The sequence below is a fragment of the Patagioenas fasciata genome, chromosome 26 (genome assembly GCF_037038585.1).
Source record: "Patagioenas fasciata isolate bPatFas1 chromosome 26, bPatFas1.hap1, whole genome shotgun sequence".
NCBI lineage: Eukaryota > Metazoa > Chordata > Aves > Columbiformes > Columbidae > Patagioenas > Patagioenas fasciata.
The window spans coordinates 5,564,100-5,580,059 of NC_092545.1; the positions used below are offsets into that span (position 1 = coordinate 5,564,100).

At 49.4% G+C, this 15,960-nt stretch overlaps 1 long non-coding RNA gene across 2 annotated transcripts in view; it reads left to right on the forward strand.

The window, feature by feature from the left end:
* The window catches only part of LOC136112069 (uncharacterized), a 92,030-nt gene extending 76,249 nt beyond the window's left edge, over nt 1-15,781 (forward strand). The window contains exons 18-22 of one of the 2 annotated variants that reach the window (XR_011735850.1): nt 11,020-11,134; nt 12,004-12,128; nt 12,618-12,682; nt 12,822-13,017; nt 15,026-15,781. This is a non-coding gene — a long non-coding RNA (uncharacterized lncRNA). Of the gene's footprint in view, nt 1-6,697; nt 6,822-11,019; nt 11,135-12,003; nt 12,129-12,617; nt 12,683-12,821; nt 13,018-15,025 lie in introns of those variants that run through there. The other variant, XR_010652796.2, reaches the window with a different exon arrangement.
* Nucleotides 15,782-15,960: the final 179 nt, after the last annotated feature.

A 15,960-nucleotide genomic window follows, 5' to 3' on the forward strand; every position in this document is an offset into this window, starting at 1 on the left:
AAAAAGTTGCATTCCAGCCTCATGGTATCTTTGCAGCAAGAAATCCAGACTCTGCTTGATGATCAGCATCGTCCCCATTGTCACAGGGGAACCCAATGTCCCCTCTTGTCACCAACTGCTGCTTTACAGAAGCCAGAGGGAGCAACGCTGCAGTGGGGACTTGAATGGAAGCAGGGGGTCGCATCACCTGCCCTGATCAGCATCGTCCCCATCATCAAAGGGGAACCCAGTGTCCCCCTTTGTCACCAACTGCTGCTTTACAGAAACCAGAGGGAGCAACGCTGCAGTGGGCGCTTGAATGGAAGCAGGGGGTCGCATCGCCTGCCCTGATCAGCATCGTCCCCATCGTCACAGTGGAACCCAATGTCCCCTCTTGTCACCAACTGCTGCTTTACAGAAACCAGAGGGAGCAACGCTGCAGTGGGCGCTTGAATGGAAGCAGGGGGTCGCATCACCTGCCCCGATCAGCATCGTCACCATCATCAAAGGGGAACCCAGTGTCCCCCTTTGTCACCAACTGCTGCTTTACAGAAACCAGAGGGAGCAACGCTGCAGTGGGCACTTAAATGGAAGCAGGGGTCGCATCACCTGCCCTGAATATTCACTTGGAGCACAAAGCGGTGCGGTTCAACTGTTTCTGAGGAGCGGAGCTGACGTTCCCGCGTCTCGTGTGCCGGGTATGTGATGGAGCAAATCAGCATCCCGGAGTTTCCCGGTTTGTCGAGTCAGGCGCTGGCGTGCGGTTGATCAGCGGGAGCCGCATCCCCAGCATGTCTTCCCAATTAAAGAGAAAATGTTCCATCCTGCCTCATTTAAGGCAGGGAAAGGGGAGCCTGTTTTCCTTACATCTTTCTCCATCAGCAGCCGCTGCGTCGCTGAACAAATGTACCTACCTCTGCATCTGTCTTGCCCAACTTAATTGTAGACATCAACCTTTCAGAGAGAGGAGAAACGCAGTTTCCACGATGCCATTGGAGGTTTTTTCCCCATTTGGGCTCCTCTTGGACCCCGGCCTCCCCTCCCCAAGCAGGGGGTGATGTTGCAATGGTCCAGGGTGCACAGGAGGGATTGGGAGAGTTAGGCTGGGCTTTTTTCTTTATCGACGGAGCTGCTGAGTCCATCACCTTGGCCCAGAGGTTGTGATTTGCACCCTGAGGATGGCAAATACTCTCTCTGCCTTTCTTTGTAGTCTGAGCAATGCAGAACAAGGCAGCAGCAGCTCAGCCTTGCTGTCAGCTCTTTCCACCTGACACTCTGTTCGAGCTCACTGTTAATTCCTTTCTTTCCCCCCAATAGTCTCGCTTTCTTTCCAGTCTCCCAGCACTAGCACAAAAGTAGCGATGGGATTGCGTCCCAAAATTAATCTTCCTCTCAATCTTATTTTCCATGGAGGGGAGGGGGGCTGAAAAATGTGGGATGCTTGTGGCTGAGGAGCAGGAATCAGCTGTGCTGCAGGAACGTGGGAGAACAGGGGAACCCACTGTCTGAGGAGGGAAAATTGCTCGCTCCGTAATGACTGTTCCGCTGCCTGGTACAGAGTGGAATAATTAGGGTTTCTTTTCTCTTTAATTAGAAAATGGCAAACATAGATTAATCAATTACAAATGCCTCTTTATACTGCAGTGCACTGCAATTAACATTACTTAAATGTGTTAACGAAGTAGGAGGCCTGTATTTGTAAAGCAACTTGGTACTGCTTTTTCTTCCCCTGCTTTCCCAGCTCCCAACATGTCTGAATTCTTTCCATTTTCCCTTTCTGCAGAGATTTAACAACGCTAGATGAGACTTTTCAAACCATTATATACCGCGTGGTGTTAGCGAAACTGCTTTTTTCCCCCAAAAAAAAGCCCCTTTTGACCACGCTCGGAGGAATTAACCCAGGGGAAGAAGCGGCATCAGAATATTCACTGGGGTCGCGCACTACAATAGCAGAGGAAAATCCAGGAAATACAATAACTTGATTCATTACTTGTTTCTTACGCCGCTGCCAAAAGCGTGATTAAGTGACAAAGGGTTCGATTAGGGACACAGGGTAACAAAACCCCGGCTCCGCGGACACGGGCTGTTTTCAGGGTACACGTAGTGCTGGTGCTGCCGGCCTCTTCCTCGCTCGGCATTTAAAAGCCTCCGCCAAACAAAAGTAGCGGAGAATTGAATAGGGGAGGGCGAGGGGAAGGTTTTGGGGAGGAAACTGCAGGAGTTGAAGCGCTCAATAGCGGAGCGGTGGCCAAGAAGGGATGCGGGGTGGTCCAGCTGTTGTACCGGGGCAGGGATGCTCACCTGTCCCCGGGCCGGGAGCATCGCCCGTGTCCCCAGTCATTGCTGCCATCTATTGGGAAGAACCCGCTCGTTCTCACCCCGATTCCTCCGCTCAGACGCGTTTATGGAAGAGCTGGGGGGGCATCGGTGTCGCTGTGGGATCCGCGACCCACGGGGTGGGAGGACAAACCCTTTCTACACAACCTCATGGGTGATGTGGGGCAGCCCCACATCACCCTCCTGGCCTCCCAGATGTTGGCAGCGCAGTTCAGACTCTGCACCAGCATCACTTGATAAACCCTCATGTTTTGTGGTGATGGTTTTATGCTGAAATGAACCGCCCTGTGATGGCAACAAGTACGGGATGCACAGAAAGCGTTTGGAAGGAAGGAATATTGAATGTTGATGCTTTAAAAAAAAATAATCTGATTGCTTGCAGTGGTTCTGCATTGCTGTTCTGGATGGGTAAAAATGTGGTGAGTGGAAAGAAACGTGTGGTGTGTGGTGCTGCCGCGAGGTTTATGGCCGCAGCGAGCGGCTCTCGGGTTTCTGTGGGTGGTTTTCTGCTCCTTTCTTTGCTGTAATTCAAAGACACTCGGCACCTTGGCTCTGCCCCAAGCTGAAATTGGTAGAGCGGGGAATGATACGGCTCACACGCTCATCGCAGCACGGAGCTAATGGAAAAACAGGTTTTGCTGTCAGGTCACGCTGTGTCCGGGTGAGGACTAAGGCACGGTTCAGCGTTTTCCATCCCGTTGCTTTGTCTTGCGATGATCCTACGGCTCAAGTAGGTGGAAAAGGGGTTTTTGGTGACACAAACCTCCCCAGCTTGCCAAGAGCATCCCTGTTCTCCAAGAGATGGTCCTTAGGTTGGCAACAGGTTGTCCCCTCTTGTACCACCCTTGGCGATGGCTGGTTACGAGATGCTCGTCTTTTAGGGGGTGATGGGCGCTGCATCGAACGAAACAGATGCTCCTTCACAGCGAAATCTCTCGGGGACCAGCCAAATATAGCAGCAGCGTTCTGCTCTCTTGCAAAGCAGCTCCATTCGGATTCACAGCTGGTGTGGTGGTACCTCCTGGATCATCGAGCGGCTCCTGGAGCCCATCTCACCTCTGCCCCATGGACGTGTGTGTACTTGGGTTGCTGCTCTGCCAGCGTCCAAGCAGTGGGGTGTTTGGCTCCAGCCCCGCTTTGTTTGAAGGGGAGCGTGTGTCACACCGCGTATCCACATCGCTTGGCTCCCTTAAGAAACCAGAAGACATTTCTCAGGGGTTTGTTGTGTGCCACCTGTGTTTTGTCCTCTGTTGGCACGTTTCCCTAAGACTTCAGATAAAAGCAAGGAGGCCTTTTATGTTTTATTTCAGAAATAGAACTGAGGAGGTGACAAAGACTCCAATGCACCACACGTGCCCTGCTTGGTGGCCTGACTGCCAAAATCTGCCCTGCCCAAGAGATCTTTCCTACTGGGGGTGTTACCTGGTGAGGGATGTGGACTCTCCAGACCCCAAATGTTGGTAGAAAGCAGGAGCCTCTGTGCTATCCTGCAAACCTGACCCTCAGGAATGGGTTGGTTTCCACCTGATAGTAAAGCTAAGGATGCACCGAACCACCTGCTGAACTGAGCCCTGGAGGAAATAGCCCCACTTGCTTTCTTATAATGTTATTTTTTTAACAAGCCAATATATACAGAGCTTGAGGTGTTGCGGGTTAGGGTGTTAGCTATCAAATACGTGGTTTTAATTTGGGATGTCGCTGGCCACCCTCCAGTGAAAGACACTTTGAACCACAGCAGCAGGACGTGGGACCGGAGCTGCATCCCTGCTCATGTCGTGCTCTGATGCTGCGAGGATGCAGGGACCACAGAAACATTCCAGGTTTGACCCTAAAGAGCTGCTTTCCTCCCAAATATTGCCTGGCTTGGAACACAAGTGCGTGTGGGAGGGGTTGTGCGTTACACACTCGAGGATGCAAAGAGCTTTGTTGTAATGTCACTGGCGATGATTTTGGGATCGATAAGGCTGAGGCAGCTGGTGCTTCACAGAGCGGAGTAGGGAAGGAGAGCAAAGTTGGGGTGCCAAAGGGCTGTTCCTGCTTTGGGAGAAGATGGGATACGGTGATTAAATGGGAGGAGCTATGGGGTTCTGCTTGTGCCTGTAGGAAAGATGTGGATTATCAGGGCCGGGTCCCCATCTCATCCCATTTACATCTGAGCATGTTTGCTGCTCTGCAGGACGAGGACGGGAGGATTCCCCTTGAAACAAAGTTGGTGGGATGTCATTGCTGAAGCAACCGCGAGTGTTGGAGGGAGAAGAAGCGCTGGCTTTTTTATTCCTTGCGCTCACGTAGGTTTTTCACTGGGTGGTTAAGATCAACTTGCCAGCTGGGTTTGTATTTTTCCCCTCTTAGAAATAAGAAGGCAAACTGAATCAACACATGAATGTAAATAGAGTCCAATCAAATGTTATTGCCTGTTCAGCAGTAACATGTGCTCACCATATCGTATAGCTTATGTATGTTTAAGTAGCTGCTGCCCGTCATAGCGCGCAATTATATAATAACTTAATTGGCAATGGGTTGTGCTCGGGGAGGTTTACTTTGTGGTGTTGAATGCTTCCAATTTCCTGGAAACGTGTTCAATGCGGCAACTCCTGCTTAGGCCTTTTATTTATAAAAAGAGAAGCAGTTGAAGATAAAATCTCTTGCAAATACATTTTAAACCCCTTGCAAATGAGAAGGGCCGGACCCGACCAGCGTAACCTGGGAAGTGACAATTGATTTTTCCAAGTAGGAGTGCGTGGACATTTCTGGTGCAGGCTCATTGAACTAAAAATCTGTGCGTTTCTTGAACAGGAAACATTTACCAAAGGAATAACTTAACTAACAAACATAAATAGACTTGCACATAGCTTGAGTTCCAGCTTTGTCTCCTTTGTTTACCAGGAATTTGTCAGACAACTGTCTAAAGCTCTAATATAACCCATAGAGACCTTCAGGCAGCTACATAATATATTGCAGGGAAAACTTCTCGCAAGGTCCAGAAATTCACAACCTGGTCTAGTGCTTCTTGCTTCTAACTAATGGAGCTGAGAAAAAACCCTCACGTTATTTAATAAGTTGTAAAAACCGGTATTTTAGCTGCTTTTTGATGCTCAATAGGTGACTCAGAGTGAGTATAAATCAGTCAATTTTTACATCATTTATTTCTGGTGGGGACACCTGTGCTTGTGCTCAGAGGTATCCATAGGTGTTGGGATGTGATTTACAGCCACCCACCCAAAAACGAGCGATGGCTTTTGCTACCATGAGAAACCTTTTGCAATGGTAAAGACCCCAGGGATAAATTCGGGAGCAGGGTTGTGTGGATGCTGAGTCTGCTATGGCCTTTGCAGGCAGAACTGTGTGACAAGCGCAGCTCTATTCATCCTTCGAATAAAGCCAAGTCTAAAATGCTGCCAGGGGGAATGGGACGGCGGGGCCCACTCTGGCAAATCCTTTGAACAGTTCGGGCCGGCAACTGAAATGTATTTAAGCGTTAGATATGAAACTCCAGCCTTTCTTCCCCCATCCATTTTCAATTAGCAGTTGGTCCCCAGGCTGCTGATTCACTCCCAGCGGCCGTCCAGCTGATGCTTCGGAAAGTCGCGGCGTTAATCTAATCCCTAAATAGCTCTGGTCTCCATCACAGCCGCGATTTCGCTTCCAAATTGTAATTTTATTCTTGTAGCCTCGGAAAAGTCAATAGGTCCCGCTTGCCTGGTGGGTGTTTCGGGTGCAAAAAGGGCTATTATAACCCAGATTTAACATGGTTTGGGTATGGACGGGGCATGACCCACAGCCTGCCGAAGTCAGGGCGAGCTCGGAGCGGGGCTGTCGCGGGCTATTCTCAGTGTCTCTATATATTTAGATGGGATTCTGTGCCTCTATTAGGGCCTTTCGCTGCTCCTCGTACCCAGAGGAGCCGAGCGACTCGGCATTCTTTGCATCCTTGCCCAAATTTGCACTCTTATTCCCGGAAGCGGCGCTGAAGCGCAGCGCTGGCGTGCAGGGGATGAGTTTGCAGATTTGCTGCCTGCCTGGTGGCATTGTACCCGAAAATAACCAAAACTCCCCGCTATTTTTAGAAGCGGAGCATTCTCAACAGCTTCCTGCCTTGATTTCCCCACCTCCCCCCCTCTATTGTCATTATGCTGCTGCTCCAGGAGTCGCCCCACAAGCATCCCTGCCCCAGGGGGACAAATCATTCCAGTTCTATGCCATGGGCTCTTGTATTACACCGTTGCACCCATACCTGTTTTAGGCAGCTATTAAGCGCTGTTAATTAGTTAGTCTTCCCCTTACAGCTTTAGATCTTCGCTCCCCTGAATCCAGGCCATGGTGAGCATTTCCAAGTGAGATTTTTGGATAAGACCTAAGCAATTTTCTCTTATTATTCCAGGTCTCTTTCTCTCTGGTAGCTCTGAAATCCCTGGAAATGATACCTATCGTACACCATAAGAAGTTCTCCATAAGAAGATATAATCTCAGCTAGAAATTTGGAGCTAAAAGCTTTGCAAAGCTTGGGTAAACTCTTTGGTTTAGCTATTAATATTTGGTAGGTATTACGGTGTTCACCAGGGAGCGATTGTCTTGACCTGGGGTGGACTAGAGACCAGCCGCATTTTCCAACAAATTCCCCGAACGGTACAATAAAACCAGTCCAATCCATCCCATCCTTCAGCTCATCTTTCTGAGCAGCACAGGTTGGTTTCTCGGTTTCTCAGCCTTTGTCCAGCCCCGTCTTAAATATCACGGGAGATTAAGTTTTGAATTACATGCGTAGCTTATGTGCAGCCAGGTTTTAAATATTTCAGGTGGGAACGGAGTGGTCGGCGGGCGGCTGGATGCGGCCCAGGGGTCCTGGTGCTGGGAAGGCAGCTGGCAGGAAACCGGCCCCTTCCTCAGGGTACGAGTAACGATTTCCTTGAGCACAGGGATTAACAAAGCCTGGTTTCCCACAGATTTGTGTCTTGTGGGCAATTGTTACTCACTATTGAAGCTTTTCCCACAACGGGGGTATCTTGATGTTTCCCTTCCCCCGTGGAGTCGCTGAGATCCAGGGGTGGGTGATCAGATGCTGGAGGTTTTGGGTGGTTTTGGGGGTTTTCTTTTAACAACCGTCCTTTCCAACAACTTGCTTATCACAAAGATGAGGAGGTGGGGGACCCTGAGGTATTTATGTCCCCATCAGATGCAGCTGGAGGTGCCCAGAGAATTAAAACGGTCAGAAATGTGCACACAGTGATACGTACACATTGTGTTTATACAAATATCACCTTGTTAAATCAGCCTAAAATCACTAAGGATGGGTTTAAAAATGCTTCATAAACTTCATTGGGTTTTAGTGAACTTAGTGGTTTGGAGGGTTTCTTTTGTTTCCCATTCATGGGTTGGGGTTTTTTCACTTTGTGGTGTTTTATGTAGAGCCCAGTCCTGAATTTTGGATGCAAAGCATGCAAGATTAAATTGTTCTAATCTTGAAATGAGGATTGTGGGCATTATCCTGGCTTGCTTAGTACAGGCAGAGCAGGACCCAAGTCCTGATTCTTGCTTTGTGATCTAGCTGTTAGTTTCTTGATTATTTGCCGTCCACTTGTGGATCAGGCCTTAAAATTCCTGTATCACTTTATGTTTGTGACAGGTGAAGCTGCTGGGATGGGAGATGTGAACCAGAAATCTTCAGCTCAGTGCACTGGTTTGAACTGGGGTGATTTCCCAGTTCACATAAGGCCTTTAAGATGCTTATTCATATGGCTGCACAGCAGATAAGTGACAATTAGGAAAGACAATCAATTTGTGGCTGCTCTGGTTTTAGTTTCCATCTGATGCATCTGCAATCTGGCAGACAAATCTTAATTTAGGACTACAAAGGGATTGTTCTCGCGGAAGATAACACGCTGCTGGCCGCGCTGTTATCTCGCGTGAAAATTGATTGTCCCGTTTAGTGATGTCTCTATTTTCCCATTGCTGCTTCAGAAGGAGCTGCTGAAAAGCGGATTCAGTGGAGGTTGTGGATGCTGTGATTGCTGCTGGGAGGGGGGCTGTTAATTATCCCTCCTCTTCAACTTTGCAGGCTCCCTAAAACCCACCTCTTTGCCCCGATGTGATGTGGATGTTTGAAACTCTGTCCTGTAAAACCTGCTTTCCTCTTCCTTTTAGTAAGTGCTGTGAAAAAGGCAAAAGGCTGGGTGGAAAACATAGACTGTGATCCCTTCTGCATCGCCGCCGCCGCCGTCCCTTCTGCATCACCACCACCACCATCCCTTCTGCATCGCCACCACCACCATCCCTTCTGCATCACCACCACCGCCATCCCTTCTGCATCGCCACCGCCGCCGTCCCTTCTGCATCACCACCACCACCATCCCTTCTGCATCGCCACCGCCGCCGTCCCTTCTGCATCACCACCACCACCATCCCTTCTGCATCACCACCACCACCATCCCTTCTGCATCGCCGCCGCCGCCATCCCTTCTGCATCGCCCCCACCACCATCCCTTCTGCATCGCCCCCACCACCATTCCTTCTGCATCACCACCACCACCATCCCTTCTGCATCGCCACCACCACCATCCCTTCTGCATCACCACCACCACCATCCCTTCTGCATCACCACCACCACCATCCCTTCTGCATCGCCGCCGCCGCCATCCCTTCTGCATCGCCCCCACCACCATCCCTTCTGCATCGCCCCCACCACCATTCCTTCTGCATCACCACCACCACCATCCCTTCTGCATCGCCGCCACCACCATCCCTTCTGCATCGCCGCCACCACCATCCCTTCTGCATCGCCACCACCACCGTCCCTTCTGCATCGCCACCGCCGCCGTCCCTTCTGCATCACCACCGCCGCCATCCCTTCTGCATCGCCACCACCGCCATCCCTTCTGCATCGCCACCACCACCATCCCTTCTGCATCGCCACCACCACCGTCCCTTCTGCATCGCCACCGCCGCCGTCCCTTCTGCATCACCACCACCGCCATCCCTTCTGCATCGCCGCCACCGCCATCCCTTCTGCATCGCCACCACCGCCATCCCTTCTGCATCGCCACCACTACCATCCCTTCTGCATCGCCACCACCACCATCCCTTCTGCATCGCCGCCACCGCCATCCCTTCTGCATCGCTGCCACCGCCATCCCTTCTGCATCGCCACCGCCGCCATCCCTTCTGCATCATTACCGCGTGCCCACTTAGGATGTGGCTGGAGGTGACATTTCCCATGGCCAGTACATAAAGCCCCAGATGACCTTCTTTAAGTGTCTTTGACACTTTCTCCCATCTGTTTTCCTAATAAATGGGCCAAACCAGGTCTTCTGACTTAAAAAACCCCAGGTTCTTTGCTGTTCTGCTGGTTGCAGAAAGCTCGGAGCAGCTCTCAGATATTCATACAAGCCCTTTTCTTCTATTTTAAGTTTGGTTTTGATCAAAAAAAGAGGGTGAAGGGACAGAAAGGGAGGAAGAAAATAACAAGAAATCAGCTTGGAAACCACAATACTTTATTCAGAGCTCCCTGCTTCTTTTACCCGCTCGTTCGGTGTGAGGTGCAGCGATGAAAGGAGCTGTTAGACAGGAGACGGCAAGCAGGGGGTGTCTGTGCACACCCCCAGCCTTCCTCATGCTGAAGCTGCGGTGTTAATCATCATCTCCCTCGGAGGCCAACCCGCCGTGAACCTGAGCCAGACAACGCGCACAGCTCTTCGCAGCCCGACTTATTTAGCAATGTTGAGGGTTCTGTGGCAGCAGACGAGCGGGGAGGGCGGCAGGCTGGGCACGAGCCCTTCCGCACCCCTTTCCACTTGGGTTTAAGCTCCCGTCTGAACTGGCGCTGAGCTCAGGCCTAGCTCTGGCGGTGCATCGCGCCTGGGGCCTTGGGCTGGGAAACAAAGCTTTACCCCGTTCAGGCCCTGAAAGGTGTGTGGTGCTGCCTTTCCATCCCGTTTATGTAATAAATATAAAATCATAAAGTTCCCAAGGGCAATGAAGCACAGTCCCCAGGTTGAGTTCAGTGCAAGGGAGGATACGGGGGGTTTTTCTTCTGAGACCATCACTGAGCCAGTGGTTTTCACCAGGAGCCCTAAAGGAGGACAATGGGGAGTATTACTGGTGCAGAACCTCAGAGAATACAATTTCCCTGCTTTTCTTCTTCTAAAAGTACCCTCGTGATGTTTCTGCCGTGACAAACAGGTCTTGCATATGGGGTGTTTCACAGCAGAGACCGGACTTGTGCTTCAAGGAGCCCAAAATCCAGCAGGGACAAGGATTTCAAGGGACTTCCAGCACGTCTGGGGTTGCATCAGCCACCAGTCACCCTCTGGCAGGGACACCAGGGCCACAGTCCCCAGGGCAGCTTTCCCATTCGCTTCTATGTATTTTGAATTATGCACTGAGCTCCCCTTATCTAACAAGGCACCGTGTTATTTAGGCCTTGGCAATTAGCACTTTTTTTCCATGAAAATAACCTGTCTAAGCTGAAAAAAGTCATGGGGAAAGAATGATTCTCACAGTTGTCAGTATGGCAACCGGAATGTTTAATGTACCAACTTTAGGATCTGCGACTTGTTATGGTAATAAAGAGAAAAAAATACAAAATGACACTCTTGCAAAACAAATTCCAGTAACTATTGGCTAGGAAAGTTTTGAGAGGCTTTCTCAAGAGTGGAATGAGTAGGCTGCCATGTAATCCCTTTCTTTTTTTGTTGTTTTTTTGTTAAGGAGCTGTTGTGCAAATTGAAATGTATATTGCTGGCCGATTCCTGCTCGCCTCATTTCACACCTGGTGCTGAGCTCACCCCGCGAGAGGCTGAACGGGGAATGACGACGGGGAAAGGTCTTCCCAAGGATCCTTCCGCGGCGCACACAAGAAAAGCAGATTCACGATTCGCGAAGGCTCTGGCCATAGATCTTGCAAAGAAATGCTTGGCAGCTTTAGAGAATAGCTGGGTTTATTTTAACCTTTAAGAATGACACCAATTTCACAGCTGTTAATGCTATGTGGCTCCTACGCTTTCCAATGCAAATTGCACATGAAGGGCTAATGCATTTTGATGAAGTGGGGGGGTGAGGCAGAATCTCCATATTAATGTGCCAATAGCTTTGTTCTGAAGTGTTTAATTTTATGCTTTAATGAGAGATCCTCTTTCTGGTTAAGGCAAGCCTTTGCAAGAAACTCTTTAGTTATTTGCTGGTGTCATCAGGCTCTGGAGCAGGGGGAGGGAGGAAATTATTGCAAGGGGGGGCAAAGGCTGTTGGGCTGGGAGTTGATGGGGAGTCCTTGGGTAAAGATCTTACACAGAGGCCCCTCAAAATCAGGTTTGGGATCAGTTCTTGCTGCCGTCAAAAGAACTGGAGTGTGGGAAGCAGATGGGATGGGTGTCCGACCACCCTAAAATCTTGGGGGGCTTCCTCCCTCTCCTCATTGGTGCCAACATGTCTAAGCTCCGGGTGCTTTTACTCCAGCTCTGTCGCTGTGTGCAGAACCTGGTGCTCTGTCTCATGTGCATCCTCCAAAATACCTTTCCCCGTTGGCACGATAACCTGCCAAAGCCTATTGCCGGGTGTAACGCGGCTTCTTTGCCTCCGTGGGTCACATCCTGCTCCGGTAATTCCCCTTGGCCTCGTGCTTTAGGGCTGGGACAGACACTGGCACATCCACCCGCTGAAAGGAAGGATTAAAAGCCTCTGACTTTGCTTTTTCAGGTAGAAATCCAGCCCAAGCCAGCGATACCCGTGTGCGGTGAGAGCAGAGTAAAGCTGTGGTTGTACCTCTAAAGCAGAGTTTCGCCTTCCACGAGGAGCATTTTCCCTGTCTGGATCAGGCCGAGGTACCAGGAATTGAGTGCTGAAAGTTCCTTATGTATCTCATACATGATGCACATTTGGTTTTAATCAAAATCCCACTGAAACAGGCAGTCAGGATTTAGAGCGTAGGATTACAAGTAATGCCGAGTTATTATTAGTAATCGCTTTTCATCATGCATTGCATTTACAAGAGACAAGCCAATCCCAGCAGAAATACACTAAAATACATAATTCCTTTTATTAAAAAATCAGATTGTGCAAAGTGAATAAATCATGTAGTACAGTAACATGAGGAGATCTTTAACTTGCCTTCATTTATGTTTCTGATTAACTCCAACTCAGCAGAAGACAATAGTTGCAACCTTATGTTGGGCATTAAACAATTGTACCTTAAACACACAGTGGTGGCAGCAGAATTAAACCTATTCTGACTTTTTGCGTGTAAACCAGAGATATTAAATCCCTTGGTTTAATAAGATTTTGAGTGAGTTTTCGGTTGCTGCTGTTGCCAGGTTTATGGAGCGAAGGCCAAAGCCTGTAGACGGATCCAAGCGCCTTTGTTGGGGCGAACACCCAGGTAACTCCTAAATCGTCTCCTGCCTTTTGGAACGAGTTCTGACATCCCTTGCGCCGGTGCAAGCAGGGTTATTCATTTGGGCTAAGCAAATTAAAACGCTCTGCTTAGCCTCTCCCTTACTTTGCTTTTCTACTGTCAGGGTAATTGAAGCTACTCCTGGTTTCTAACTCGGCGATGGGGAATTGCATCCAGACAGCGTGCGGTGACGCATCAGAATAATGGCGCAGATGAAGGGCGAATATTGAATTCGGCGGTTATACTAATGCGCACCTGTTGAGGATCTGGTCCGGCGAGATGTGCGCAGGCGGCTGGCAAGCTCTCAAGTCCTCGGGACAGTGAGTTTGGATCCTTTGTAACGCACGGAGCGTTTCCCGGGAGGTCCCGCACGTGTTAAAAGCTGCGGGGAGGAGGGAGGATGCTCTACCCCGTGCAAACCTACCCCGGCCACGCGATGCTGCGCGCTAGCAGCTCTTTGCAGCCATCCCCCTTTTATTTTTACATATTAATAGAGTTAACCGCGGCGTGTCGACCGTCCCGAGCCGCGAGGAAAGGGTGGGGTGGCTGCGTACGTGTGTGCCAAAGTGTCGCCTAAGAGGAGGGTGGTTTGCTGGGAAGGAGCAGACGTGCGGGGCCGGAGCAGCGGAGCGTTGCTAACTCCCGACGTGATGCAGTTGCTCACGTCCCTCCGGAGCCCAGCGAATGGTGGAGGGTCCAGGGCCGGCGAAGGGGGGGCTGCAAGGTGGGCAGGGATTGAGTTACACAAGGGCAAAGGGGGGGACGCTGCCCTCGCAGCAGCTGAGCACAAAGCAGGGAGGTTATTGACTTTGGCTTCCCCTCTTCTTTTATTTCCCCCACCATGCGTCTTCTTGAGGTTGCACAAAAAGCTTAACACCTTCGGGAGAGGCGAACAGGGGGAAAATGGTGTGTGCTGTTGGACTGGATGGGATCTCTTGAGTGGAAATGGAAAGAAAGGGACGGTTCACTCCGGGCTACCGGTGCCTTTCTTGTTCTTCTCTGCATGAATCAGCAAGGAAACGAACCTTTCTGCTTCAGGGCGGTGTTTAACCTGGAAGGGAAGCTTCGGAGAAAATTCTCCCAGCGGGTTATGCTGAGCCTTTAGGAACAAATAGTAGAACTTCTTTTGGGTTTTTATATATATATATATATATTATTATTATTGGTTTTTTCCCCTCTTTTGGTGCGATCTCCAGGGTCTAGGCCAGCTATTAACTGAGAACAGGAGGAAGGAAGATTTTTAGAGAAAATCATATCCCATAATGAGAATCGTTCTTGTGTCCTTCCACCTTCTAGCAGCAGAATTAAAGGCTCAGCCCCGGCGTGGGCAAAGCACCGGGCTTGGAGCAGTGTAATCATTCCTAAGCTGGTTGTTTCTCTTCTGCCTTTAAAAGCCTGAGTACAAGAGAGAAGCCAAACTCCTCTGTCAGCACACAGGGAGTGGGGAATGGCAGTTTCAGGAGGATTTTGCCATTCTTTTTGCCTTCAGTATGCAAAAGGAGTAATGCAAATATGCTCTGGTACCAAAGGACTCGAATGGCTGGGGCAGGTCCTTCACTCCTGAATGCGTTTTCCCACTTTCTTAAAGCAAAAATAAAGGGGTCTTTTTGGACACTCGATAAAGTGTTTTCTGGTATTATAACGTTTGCATGTGTCCTGGTCCAATGCATCGCATTGCATTGTTGTGCCTGTTCCCGTCGCCAAACTGAACCTCATTTTACAGTTATTGCTCTCCGCAATTAAAACCGATCGCTTTAAAAATACGCAGCAGTCACAAATACTAAATATGTCCCTAAAGGAGTAAATCAGCCGTGGAATTAACGATATGAGAAGGAATAGAAGATGTTCTGTATCTATAGGAACTACTTGGTGGTGAATTTTCCTGCCACTTGGACTCCAATCAGGATGTATACGTGCTCGGAGGGCCAGGACAACCTGTTTTGTTTTGCAAACTGGTTCAGTTCAGATGGAAACATTACAAAAGACAAATAGGAATGTTCACCTTGGGGGTGAAGGGGTGGAGAAATCGGGCTTGGAGTTTGAAATTCAATTTTGTGGCAAATGCAATGCTTCCACTCCAAACAGGACCGAGATAGAACGGTGATTCATGCCCCATTGAAGTGAATGCCAGGGTTGCTTTTGATTTAATCAGAATCAAACCCCGTGGGATTATTCTCACTTGCAAACTGGACTGGTCCTATTAAGGAGAGAAACCGCGATGCTTTTGCAGGGCTGCTGCTTCTTTTCTTGTGATTTTTTTTCTTTATTTAATGAAATTGGCTCGGTGTCACAAAACTTGAGAGGAAACCCGAAACCCTTCTGTTGCAGTTCTTGGAACATCTGGCACAGCTGTTCTTTTGACCTCAAGGCAGGAGCGCAACCTCGCTCCTGTTCCCGTTCCAATTGAAAACGACACCAAAGATGCCAACAGGGCCGGGCCAGGAGGAAACGGGAGCGAGGAACCCGAGTGGTCCCGGTGGTCAGAGCTGAGAAAACGACACAAAAAGGGGCAGGATAAGGTAAAGCAGCGGGTCTGGACTCCACTGAGGAAGAGACTACTTCTATTTTTCTTCAAATTGCTTCCTTATTGACTTTTATATTTAACCACCCATCAACCTGAATAAATGCCCACGGGACCAGGGCTTTGGGTTTGGGTTTTTTTTATTTCCCCTCCACTTCAATGAGTTTTGTAGGTTTGCTTCATCCAAATGGGACTTGTGTACAATCCATTCGAGCTGCATTTCCATGCCTGGCACCACAGAGGCGATTTTCCCTTTGTGGGGGTAACTGAGTGAGAATCACACTCGAGATCCAAACTATCTCGTCTCTGATCAGTAGTACCCGATATCTAAACCTCTCGACTTATTCTAAGCTGCAGGAGCTTGTAACTTTTTATCTAGAAATCTTCTTTTTCCCGATTCCCTTTCAGCTCTGCTGCTTAGACTTTCATCCCTTAAATACTCAGAGCCTTAGATTGTCTCTGCTATACAGGATAATCAGTTCTCTAGTGTGTTAATCCTCATTATGTGCTTATTAAAATGAAGATTAAATCAAGCATTAGGGTGCCTCCTCCCGTTATGAAATCTGAAAAACAGGATTGAACTGTTGGGGGGTGGGGGGGGAGAAGAGGGGGCGGGGAGGAAAAAAACACCAAACACCTCAAAAATTGTTTCTTGGGCTTCGCTGGCAAAGCAGCAAAAGGGAGAAGGCGCCGGGATCAGGTACGGATGACTTGATTTGATTTGATGAAGGTAATCGCGCGA